Source organism: Peromyscus leucopus, chromosome X, assembly GCF_004664715.2.
Source record: "Peromyscus leucopus breed LL Stock chromosome X, UCI_PerLeu_2.1, whole genome shotgun sequence".
NCBI classification, from domain to species: Eukaryota; Metazoa; Chordata; class Mammalia; order Rodentia; family Cricetidae; genus Peromyscus; species Peromyscus leucopus.
In genome coordinates this window covers 119,407,425-119,420,556 of record NC_051083.1, presented here as the reverse complement: position 1 = coordinate 119,420,556, position 13,132 = coordinate 119,407,425, and the positions used below count along the sequence as shown (strand labels likewise).

The 13,132-nt window shown below is 39.3% G+C and overlaps 1 protein-coding gene and 1 pseudogene across 1 annotated transcript in view; both read right to left on the bottom strand.

Moving 5' to 3' along the window:
* Positions 1-13,132, bottom strand: part of Adgrg4 (adhesion G protein-coupled receptor G4) — a 102,321-nt gene that overhangs the window by 67,241 nt on the left and 21,948 nt on the right. The gene's annotated exons all lie outside the window — the stretch shown is intronic.
* Positions 9,818-10,284, bottom strand: LOC114707231 (annotated as a pseudogene).

Sequence of the window (13,132 nt, the reverse complement as noted above, 5' to 3'; positions counted from 1 at the left end):
CTGAAACTCCACTGTGAAGTTAAAAAGCTTCCCCAAGACTTCAGCTTTGGATTCAGTCAGATGCAGTTTTAGATCCTGGCCTCATAACTTGCTCTAAGGCCTTCATCTACCTCTCTGTGCTTCAGCACCTTCTTCTATGGCATGAGAATTATAACACTACCTTATAAAACTTTCCCGACACTTGTGAGTTAATATGTGTAAACCATCAAGCTTAGTATCTGGTGCATAGAAAGTATTAAAAAAAAAAAAACAGTTTCTTTGATTTTTGAGTTAATTAAATCTCGTTTTCTTCCCTTTTCCCCACAAGGCAGGGTCTTGCTATGGAGACCAGATTGATCTCAATTCCTCACCTTTCTGGTTCAAGAAATTATGGGCTCACAGTTCTCTGGCCAGCTGCCTTGGTCAAATTTCTATCAATCATTAGAACACTGAAGATTGAAAATGTTTTATTTGGAACCTCAGGATCAAAAAGTCTTGAATCCTGACCATTTATGTGTGTGCATATGAATATATATTTATTGATTATGCATCCTTGTATATGTTGTAAATCTGTATTATAGACATTATAAATAAGTGTGATAGGAATTTCAAAGGCTGTGATAAAATAAATACAATTTATAATATTTTCTAGCACCCTATTGCAGTGTCTGTTCGCCTCATATGACAGTGCAACTTTGCTTTGAAGAGCATAGGAGAATAGTTTATGCCCCTTTCAAGTCAGTTAAACTTCACAAGTATGGTGAATACCATTAGAAGTTCTCTGAGGGCCGGGCGGTGGTGGTGCACGCCTTTAATCCCAGCACTCGGGAGGCAGAGGCAGGCGTATCTCTGTGAGTTCGAGGCCAGCCTGGTCTCCAAAGCGAGTTCCAGGAAAGGCGCAAAGCTACACAGAGAAACCCTGTCTCGAAAAAACCAAAAAAAAAAAAAAAAAAAAAAAAAAAGAAGTTCTCTGAGGAACAGAAAGATTTCTACCATGTTTCCTTCCCTTAAAGAGCTCATACTCTTCCTGGAAATTTCATATTATTGAGATATTTTGCTCAGTTGTGTTTTTTGTTTTTGTTTGTTGTTTGTTTGTTTGTTTGGCAGAGACAAGGCCTCACTATTTAGTTCAGACCTAAAACTCACTATGTAACATAGGCTAGTCTAACACAGGATCCTTACATCATAACTTTCCAAGCACTGGGAAGCACAGGCGTGTGCTACCACACCTGGCTTGAAATGTTTTCTTTAAAATAAAAGATAAAATAGCATTTTGAACAAAACAGTAAAGTGATGTGATTTATAATAAAGCCAACAATGGAATATAATCAGGCTCCATATATCTTTGAAGTGTAATAGAAAACTAATGCAGCAAAAGAGCAAACTGGCTTGAAGATGAGGAGAAGCTACCTTAGAGCAGGGGTTCTCATCCTGTGAGCCGCGACCCCTTTGAGAGGTCAAGCAATCTTTTCACAAGAGTTGTATATCAGATATCCTACATATCAGCTATTTACATTAGGATTCATAACAGTAGCAAAATTACAATTATGAAGTAGCAATGAAAATAACTTCGTGGTCGAGGGGTCACCACGGCATGAGGAACTGTATTAAAGGGTCACAGTATTAGGAAGGCTGAGAACCACTGTCTTAGAAGATGGACACAGTTGAGCAATGATGGAGTTCAAGGGGAGAAGACAAAGACACACGGCAGCAAGTGTGGATGGAGGAAAATGTCAGTTTAGCTAGGAGTGAGAGGCAGTATATATTGAGTACCGATGATAAAGTATACAGATGAGACTGGGATCTGAAGGGGATGTAACATGCTTTTGTGAATGGAACACTTATCCCAAGTTGAGAGCTGTGCCACTTGCTATCTTGTTTAATCCACCAAACCACTTTTTGTGGGAAATATTATAATTATCACCATTTCAAAGATGAAGAAATGGAGTACCAGAAAGTTCACACAACTGGCTCAAGTTTGTCTTGGAAATCCAAGGTTCCTCATCTGTTCTTCTCCTCTATACCTTCACTTGAGCATGGACAGATCCAGTCACAAGAGGATACATTTCTCCTTCTAAAAACTCATGATCGCCAACCTCAAATGAGCCTTCCACACTGCCTCCTACTACTTCGCTCTGTTCAGTTTATGCTCCTATTCTACAATAACCCTTTCAAACATGCCCCATTGTCAAACACCACCTCCACATGTTTATCAGATAATCATGCCTCCTGCTTCAAAGGAAAAAGTAATTGAGATCATCAGACAGAAGTTCAACTGTAATTTAGATCCTGTCATCCGCTATTTCACAAACTTTGCCTCGCTTTTCCCTAATGAGCCTTTCCCTCCTCGTTTAAAACTTATTCTCCTCTCTTGCAATAAAAATGAAAATGCCACATCCCTCTGCCCCATATCTCCCTTGCCCATCACAGCTAAAATTCTTTGAAGTTATTTATGCCAGATGTGCCCCACTCCTCTGGCTCCTTGCCTGGACCAAGCATTGTCCCGACCCCTCTTCTCCTTTTACTCTGTTGTATTTTCCCACCTACGCTGTCAATTTACATCAGTAGACAAATGAATCTCATCTCTCTCTAGGGCAGATCTCCATTCCGAGTTCTATGCTTTTAAGAACCAATCATTTGCTTTGCATTATCTTTTGGCTAGCTCATAATACCTCAGACTGAACACACCTTAAACTTGAACACATTATCTTCTCTCCATATTGGGTCTTCTAGTATTCCTTCACTGGGTAGTCCATTCAGTCATGCCAGCCCAAACCTTCTCCGGGTGCCTCTTCCATTCTTTCTCTCCCTTGCCATAACCAATCCACCATCTTGTCCTAGAGATCATACCCACGAAATACACCTTGACCCATTAATTTTTTTCACTCTCCATTGCTTACCTCCCAACAGGTCCTATCCTCTTTTTGTTTTTTTTATTATTTTTGAGATTAATATAATTGTTTCTCCCTTCCCTTTATTCCTTCCAACCTCCCATGTACCCCTCCCTGCTCTCTTTCAAATTCATGGCCTCTTTTTCACTAATTGTTGTTATATATATAAATACGATCTGCTAAGTCAGTATAATATTACTTGTACAAATGTTTCCAGGGATGCCCATTTGTTATTGAGTAACCAATTGATGTGTTCTTCCCTGAAGAAGACAGTTTCTCCCACTCTCAAGACTCCTTAGTTACCTGTAAGGTCTTTGCCACTACTACTCTTGGGTGCCTTCCAATCCATCTCAGATGCAACAAGAATGAACATTTGAAAATGTAATTCTGATTGTGTCTCACATATACAATCTCTCTCTCTCTCTCTCTCTCTCTCTCTCTCTCTCTCTCTCTCTCTCGGTCCCTTTAATGTTTTCCATTACTCACAAGGTAAAAATAATATACTACTTAATAGAGCCTAACTGTGCATGTTTGGTTTCCTACCTAAGTGGCTAGTGTAAATTTGGGCTGGGTCCTACCCTTTCTTAGAAGCCTCTCCCCACCACAACTCAGTGCTTAACATTTAACTCTACCATAAAAGCTTTGCATGTGCTGTTGTCTGTCACTATTTACAGTTTCCTCCATATTTCCTCATGTCAGTAACACCTATTCATCCTTCTGGCATCAACCCATATGTCACTTCTTCAGAGAAGCCTCCCTTCCCAAATGTCCATGATGAACTCAAACTAATTTGTTGAGGACTATTGTGATATCACATATCTCTATAGCATTTATCACAGCTGCAATTTTACATGTCCTCGGTGAGACATATGAATATAAACAATCTTTCATTGCTCAATCATTGTAAACTAAGTTTCTAGTGAGTGCCTAGACCATGATAGATGTTCAGTACAGAAGTTCGGGCTTACTGAATCAATTGAAAAGATGAGGTCAAAATAATATGAAGCTCTCCACGCCTACAGCTCCTGGAGAGGAAATGCTGGCATTGCACAGTAACAAAGGAGACAGAGAGACAAAGAAGACGGAGCACCCTCAGAGGTCACACATCTTCCTTTCGGGAAAAATCCCAGAAGATTGACAATGTTCACGGAAATAGGAAAATATCCTGTTAGACCTGGAGATGTGTGATTTGAGGTGAGGACAGAACATCCAGCAAAAATGGCACTCAGGAAAAGTCACAGGTGAGTCACAATCTTTCTTCAATTCAAATCGCTCAAAATGAAATCGCGCATATTTATCTTAGATAAATTGGCATTTTGAATTCACCTTCCTAAGAAGCATATTATCTGTGATGTAGAAATAATTATGGCAGTAGACAACTACTGGCTTATGTCACAGCCTTGATTATAATTAATTCTCTTTGCATATACAGAAAATCTAAAGTTTGTATAGGACAATTTTAAGATTTTATATTCATGAGGAAGTAAAAGAAATAACAATCAGAAGTCTTCAATCAACTATATAGATGAGTTGATTAAAGTGCATGAATGAATAAAGTAGGAAAGTCAAAATTATATAAGAAGTGCATCTTACTTTAAGGTAATAAAACATTGTTTTCACTATCAGAGTTCCATTCTCTTAGGCTTTGTCAGGAGGCCATTTTGTTTCATTAGCACACAATTAATTTTAAGATTTCTGCTTTTAAATTTGACCATGGCCAGAAGTGAAAGGACTGGCAGGATTTGGGTTTCCAGATTTATAACAATTTTATCTCAGCTAATCAGATTTGCAACCCTCTGGCTAAATCATCACTTCTAACACGCATGAGGAGAGGGGCCACACAGAGCTTGAATTGCTCTATGAATATGCTAACTGCTGGTATGGATAGTTTACAAGTCCTACACCTTTAGTAACTGAGCTGCAATCAGGTTTGGGGGTTTTCTTTGGTTTTTTTGTTTTTTTGGAGGACCCTTAAATATCACACACGCACAAAAACGCCTGTCACCCTGCTTAGATACAACATTCAGAGCACTATCAGAGTAAGCTGTAATATGTAATGGGAAACGTTTTTTATTTTTACCAAGCAAGGGAAAGGAGTCAGAAATAATTTTATCAGAAAAGGCTGAGCCACAGATATAACTAGCTTTATTATTCCCAGTAAATATATCAAAAAGGAAACTAAGATGTAGGAAAATAAGATGTAGAAAAGAAGGCCATATGTGGCAGTGTGCCTTTAATCTCAGTACTCCAAAGAGAAAGGCAAGTGAATTCTGAGTTCTAGGCCAGACTGGTCTGTATTGTGAGTTCCAAGACAGTCATGGATACATAGAGAGACCCTGTTTCAAAAGACAAAATGAAACCAAGATTTAGAAAACAAAAAACAAATGAGTTGAACAAAATTGCAAGCAGGCAACATTTTAAATATCAGAGACAGCTTAGGAAACAATGTATCTTGTATTGATCCATGTTAACCTGAAGCTTGGGTTTGCATATTTCAGAAAACTTCCCATTGAATCTTTCAGATACAAAGACTTTTTCTATCATTTTTCTCTATAAAATTTCTCTATACTAAAGATTCAAATAAATGGGACCTCCTGAAACTGAGAAGCTTTTAAAGGGCAAAGGACAAGGTCAATAAGACAAAATGACAGCCTATAGAATTGGAAAAGATCTTCACCAACCCCACATCTGACAGAAGGCTGATCTCCAAAATCTATAAAGAATTCAAAAAACTAGACATCAAAATACTAAACAATCCAATTAAAAAATGGGCTACAGAGTTGAGCAGAGAATTTTCAACAGAAGAATCTCAAATGGCTGAAAGACATTTAAGGAATTGCTCAGCATCCTTAGTCATCAGGGAAATGCAAATCAAACGACTCTGAGATACCATCTTACACCTGTCAGAATGGTTATGATCAAAAACACCGATGACAGCTTATGTTGGAGAGGATGCTGAGCAAGGGGAACACTCCTCCACTGTTGGTGGGCGTACAGACTTGTACAGCCACTTTGGAAATCAGTATGGTAGTTTCTCAGAAAATTGAGACTCAAACTCCCTCAAGACCCAGATACACCACTCTTGGGCATATACCCAAGGAATGCTCAATCATATCACAAGGACACATGCTCAACTATGTTCATAGCAGCATTATTCATAAATAGCCAGAACCTGGAAACAACCTAGATGCCCCTCAACCAAAGAATGTATAAAGAAAATGTGGCACATATACACAATGGAGTACTACTCAGCAATGAAAAAATGACATCATGAAATTGCAGGCATGCATATGGAACTAGAAAATATCATCCTGAGTGAGGTTAACCCAGACTCAGAAAGACAAACATGGTATGTACTCACTCATAAGTGGATACTAGATGTAAAGCAAAGGATAACTAGACTACAACCCACAGATCAAGAGAAGGTAGGTAACAAGAAGAAACCTAAGAGGGAAGCACAGATTGCCCTGGGAAGAGGAACTAGATGAGATCTCCATGAGTAAACTGGGAATGAGGTGAGGCAATGGAGGGTAGGGGATGGTCAAACTGGAACAGGGACAGAGGAAGAGAGCAAGGAAAGAGATATCATGATAGAGGGAGACATCAAGTAAACAGGGAGAAACAAGGTGCTAGGGAAGTTCCCAGGGATCCACAAGGATGACCCCAGCTTAGACTACTAGCAATAGTTGAGAAGATGCCTGAATTGACCTACTCCATTAATCAGATTGGTGACTACACTAATTGTCATCATAGAGCCCCCATCTAGTAACTAATGGAAGCAGATGCAGAGATCCACAACCAAAAGATCCACAACCAAGCACCAGGCTGAGCTCTAGGAGTCCAGTTGAAGAGAGAGAAGAGGGATTATATGAGCAAGGGGCATCAAGATCCTGATGGGAAAGCCTACAGAGACAACCAAAACAGACTAGTGGGGATCCATGAACTGTGGAGCAATAGTTGTGGAGCCTTGTGGAACTGGACTAGGCCCTCTGCATAAGCAAGACAGTTGTTTAGCTTGACTTGTTTAAGGGGCCCCTGGCAGTGAGATCAGGATCCATCCCTGGTGCATGAATGGGCTTTTTGGAGCCCAGTACCTATGGTGGGATACTTTACACAGCCTTGGTTCAGGGGAAGTGGCTTGGACCTGCCTCAACTGAATGTATCAGGCTCTGCTGACTCCCCATGGGAGTTCTTGCCTTGGAAGAGGTGGGAATGGAGGGTAGGTTTGGGGGAAGGCTGGGGAGGACAGGAGGAGGGAGGACAGGGGCATCTGTGGTTGGTATGTAGAATGAACAGAAAAATTTTTAATAATAAAAAATAAATAAATAAAATAAAAAGATTCAAATCTTCATTCATTGAAAATCACATAATTATTGACTGAGTTGTTTGGGGTTTTAGTGTTTAGGTGTTTTTAATGTTCTTTGAGTACTCTAGATATTAACTCTGTCAGGTGTATAATGAAGGTTTTTTTTCCCATTCTACAAGTTGTCTTGTCTCAACTGTTTCCTTTGCTTTGCAAAACCTTTTAATTTCAACTACCTAATTTGCCAATTTCCATCATTAAGAAGACAAGTATCAACTAATACTGGCAAGGGTATGGAGGAAAGGGAACACTTACAGATTACTGGTAAAAACACCAACTGGTCCAGGCACTACAGAAGTGCCTCAAAACCTAAATATGTAACTACCATACAACCCAGCTATGCCAATCAGAGGTGAATACTTGAAAGACTCTGAGTCAGCATACCACAGATATTTCTGCACATCCATGTTTATCATAGCACTATTTGCAATAGCAAAGATCAGCCTGGATGCCTGTCGAGTGATAAATGGATAAGGAAAATATCATATATATATATATATAATGGAGTTCTATTCAGCCATAAAGAAGAATTATGTCCTTTGCCGGTGAATGAATAAAACCAGAGAGCATCATATCAAGTAAAATAAGCAAGACAGAGAAAGACAAATGTTTTACATGTTACCACATGTTTTCTCTCATTTGTGGGTCCCATAATTCTTTATAGATACAAAGATACATACATATATGTATATATAATAAAATAAGAGAGATTGGGAGAAGGAAGGACACTATAGGGAGATGGAAAGAGGGAGGAGGAACTGGCACCCCTAAATGCATGCTCCCCAAATACTCCAAATCCAAGAAAAAAGGTACAAAGACTCTACTCAATATAACCAAGGAGAAACAAACTTCGATACTAAAAAGCTAAGTTTTACAAATGCTGAACAGCACAAAAAAAAAAAAAAACAGCAATCATCCAAACAGCATTCAAGATATACATTTCAATGGAGGGCAGCATACTGCTAAACTTAAACATTACAGTGAACTGACTAGCCCAGGAATTGAAAACCAATGGGGATCTCAAATTACAGTCATTCCCTGGAACAATATCCACCTTAAACTTGTTTCCTATCTCAGAGAGAAACCAATCAAATATCAATAGCTCTTTAAAATAGGAATATGTTAAAAATGAGGGATTAATAAAGCAATCATTCTGGGGGAGAAAACTTTGTATCAAAAATATTCGATGAGAGATTTTTTTCTGAAATATACAAACCTAAGCTTCCATGGTTAAAATAGAGCAATATAAGACACATTATTTCCTAGGCAATCTCTGGTGTTTTCAAACGTTAAGTCTAGCAATCCATGACAAACGGGGTAACAAACATGTAAGCTGATTGTGAACATAACTGCTTCGATAATTTCTTCATTGGTGCTCTTAATCCACATGCACTTTGGGATTTATTAAATTGAGCAATGCAGACTTTCTATATACCCATCATTTCGGACAAGTTAAATTTACTGCACTTGTGATTCATCAATCGCTCTCTTTTCTCCATGTGCTAAAGATTTTTTTCTTATGGTCTCTAAATGGTATACTTATCTCCATTGAATATAATGACTGTCCTACTCAGAAATAAAATTTTGCAAGTGATTGAGGCAGCTACAATGCTAACCATGTCAGCTCTGTCATTTTGGTACATGCTATCTATCTACACACACACACACACACACACACACACACACACACACTTCTACTGCCCAAGAACTGGTGTTAAAAGGAAAGGCACATTTCTCAACTGAACAAGATGGCACAGACCATTTTCTCCTGTACCTCACCACAAAATACAACTACAAGCCCAGAAAATGGTATGAGACAGTGATTTTCAACCTGTGAGTCACAATCCCTTTGGGATTTCAAACAACCCTTTAACAGGAGTTGCACATCAGATATCCTGCATATCAGCTACTTATAATTTATAACAATAGCAAAATTACAGTAATGAAGTAGCAACAACAGTAATTTTATGGTTGGGGTCAGCACAACATGCAGAACTGTATTAAAGGGTCGCAGCATTAGGAAGGTTGAGAACCACTGCTAAGGGAACAGAAAACTAAGACAGACTAAGATCAAAAAAGCAAGCTGGGTTAGTGCCTACCACTTCAACACCCCGGCAAGCAAGTTGAGTTTTTTCTTGGTGTTCTTAAAAACTCCCTTTTAAGATATTTTAAATAGATAATGCAGTCATGTGGCTCAAACAATGCTTTAAATTGACAGTGAATAAGTTTGATCCCATCTGCTCTTCTACCTCCCCAAGTCAGTACACTCCCAGAAGAGTCTCTCTTTTTATTTTAATTCTTTTATTTAAAAACTTACATTTTATTTTTTATTATTGTATTTGTATTTGTTATTTCTAACTAAAAGAACAGATCGTTTTCTATCTCTATTTTCTATTTTCACAGCACAACTGAAAACTGCCTTTTTTACCCCACTTCTCCCCTCCAAAATGATTTCTTTGTTAGGAGGGGGGACTCTTATTTTGTGTGCAACTAGAAAACACTGACACACAACACCATGATCTCCTGGTGGAATAGAACAAATAATACAAAAACTAATAAAAAGAAAAAAGAGCTCCCTCTGCTTTTATCTGTCTAGCCATGTCATACCAGGTTGAGTAAGCATCATCAGGGAGCAAGTAAGAGGTCTCATCATTGGAGGCCCAGGCATCATGGGCACGTGACCTTCCGTTTGTGACCTCATTCTAGGAACATGTCCCATGGGCATCGTCCCAGAAAGAGGAGGGCCCATCATTGACATCATAGGAGAGTCTCCCAAGGCTGGCATCATACCAGGACAAGGAGAATCAGGGAGCCTGGGGGAAGTGGGATCACGGCCTCTGCAGGAGAAAGGGTGGAGAATGGAGCTAGGGTGTCTTTTTTGTTGAAATGCAGCTGCGGTGTTGTCAGGCAGGCTCTGGGCCTTCTCTTTCATCCATTTCTGGTAAGAGTCTTTCATAGTCTCTTTGTATTTCCTATACTACAGTGGCTCTTTCTCACAGATGGGGAGTCATAGGTAAAATACATATAATAGTCACAATAAAACTTGGGCATGTTCCTCTGTAGGCCATGGCTATGTAGTTCCTGATGTTGTTATTGTTATCATTATTATTATTATTCCCAGGAGGAAAGGAATGACATAAGCTGAAGGCCTCCCCTCAACCCAACATCAACTCTATCCAAGACCTATGTTCCCAGTCACCAACCTAGCAGCAGAATCTAGTCCAAGTAGGCTTACTCTCTTTCTGGACCCATAGGAGGCGCTCTAACAACATTTTGCAAGCCTGACACCAACAGCAAGGGAAATTGACTGGAAGTCCTGCTACCAAAAACAGCCAAATGAAATACTTCTCTATTCCCGCCAGGCCTGAGGCCCCTTGCCTCACCAGTAGATACCTGTTTAATAGTACCTGGGATAGGAAGACTATTTTTCCATTGTCCCAAGAGTATCTGGACCCATACAGAAACACAAATCCAAAAAAGGAAGAATGATGGAGCCAGTAACAGTAAGTGGTCTGGTCTGGACAGCCTCTTTGTCTCGATAGTCCTGAGATTTTTCTCCCCATTCAGAGACAACAAGGCAACCAACAGGGACTCAGTAGCAGTAGGTGCCCTGACCCAGGAAGCCTGTTCAAAGGCTTCCTTTTTTTCTTCAAAAACACAGAGAAAGCGAAGTCAAGAGACATCACCAAGGAAATCACAGCACACGCCAACCCCACCATGAGATAATCTGGATACCCAACCTGAAAAGAATCTTCATGTTTCTCACATGGGCAGCACCACTAGGGACCAGAGGGAGCCACAGAGTCACGAAATAAACCACGTAAGACAAAGTAACACCAAAGGAACTCTAAAACCTAATCTGCATTTAGAAGCATAGCTCACAAAGATAGTGTAAGACTTGTGTGCTAAACCTAAACATGATGGTTCCCGGCTAAAACTAAAATGTAAATAAGACCCATTCTCTCCTCACATTGACAAAACATCCAGAACACAAACACAATTTGAATGAGAAGAGACAATCAACTCATAGTGACACCAAGATGAATCAGATGTTGGTATTATCTGACAAGAATGTTTGTTGAATTGTATTGTCAAAAGTTTATTGCTCAAAGTAATGGGTTTCACTGTAATGTTTTTGTGCATGCATATAATGTACTTTAATCATATTATCCCTTTATGGCACTCCCTTATCCCACTCCCCTTTCTGAGCCTGCTCCTCTTCTCTAATATGTATTCCATTTTCTAGATTCCACACATAAGAGAAAAACATGCTACATACAGCTTTGTGAATCTGGCTAATTCTGCCTAATGTGACAATATAAAAATCTTCCACAAAATATTAGCAACAGTCTGTAGAAGAGAATTATCAATAAACTCACAGCAGGGGCCAGAGAGATAATTCAGAGGTTAAAAACACTAGTTGCTCTTCCAAAGGACCTAGGTTCCACTCCCAGCAGACACATTGCTGCTCACAACCATCTGTAACTCCAGTCCAGGGGACCTGACATTCTCTTCTAGCTTCTGTGGTGCAGACATATACACAGGCAAAACACCCAGACACTTCTCAGTCAAAATAAAAATGAAAAAGAGAAGAAACTTAAGAAAAACATCAACTCTAATGATGGAACACTGAATGCTTTGCTGCTAAGACTGGGGATAAGGCAACTCTAGCTACATTTACTCATTATAACACAAGACAAAGAAGTAAAAAGCACCAGAGTCTAGGGCTAAGAGGCTTAGATTCAACCCCAAAATCATGATGTACAAAAATAAATTAGACTTTTTCACAACCCAGAGCTTCTGCCCAGTGAATGCCCATATGAAAGACATCTTTTTAATTCTATGGAGCAAGAGAAGACATTTTCAAGTAGTTGTCAAGTATTTTCAAAGTATGTACCAACAATGACTAGACTATATGAAGAACTTTTGAAACGAAGTTGGGAGAATGGAGAAGGGGAATGGATCTGTTGGGCAAAGTTGGGGAAGGGGGTGAATATGATCAAAACACATTGTAGGAAATTCTCAAAGAACTCATAAAATTTAATAAGTACAAATTTAAAAACCTAAACAGTAATAAAAAACACTCTAATTCTATTTTTTAATAAAAGCAAGAGACAGGAACAGCAGGGTGGTGAGGTGGTGCACACCTTTAATCCCAGCACTCAGGAGGCAGAAGCAGGCAGATCTCTGTGAGTTTGAGGCCAGCCTGGCCTACAGAGTGAGTTCCAGGACAGCCAGGGCTACACAAAGTCTGTCTCAAAAAACCAAAGCGGGGGGGGGGGTGGACAAACAGTGAAGCATCACTATACACTGACAAGCATGATTTAAATAGGTAGTTCTAAATGCTACCAAGGAAACCAAGAACTGATTAATCTGCCATTGTGGATAGGAATGGATGTCCACCTGTACAGCAGTTCCTTATAAAATTAAACCAGCAACTGCCACATGGTCCACAAGTTAAACTAAGCACTGACCACAGAGGAAAACAACTTTTGCTTACAAGAATCCATTCCTAACATTTTTGTAATAGCCTCACATTGGAATCAGTCGAGGTACTCTCCACAGGTTAAAAAAAAATTTGTGAAACAACCTCATTATCCATAATGAAAAGGAACAAACTATGTATACACATAGCTACCTACTCTCCAAAGAGTTAGGCTGTCACATTTTAAAGGATACATGCTGCAGAATTGCATTCATATATTTTTTAAAATTTTTATTTATTAATTTATTTATTTTGGTGTCTAGAGGTTTTGTCTGCATGCATGTCGGTGTGCCACATACATACCCAGTACCCTCAGAGGCCAGAAGAGGACATTAAGCCCCATATTTTTATATTTTTTAAAATGACAAAATTTTAGAAATAGAGGACATAAGCATCATCATCAAGGGACAGGGA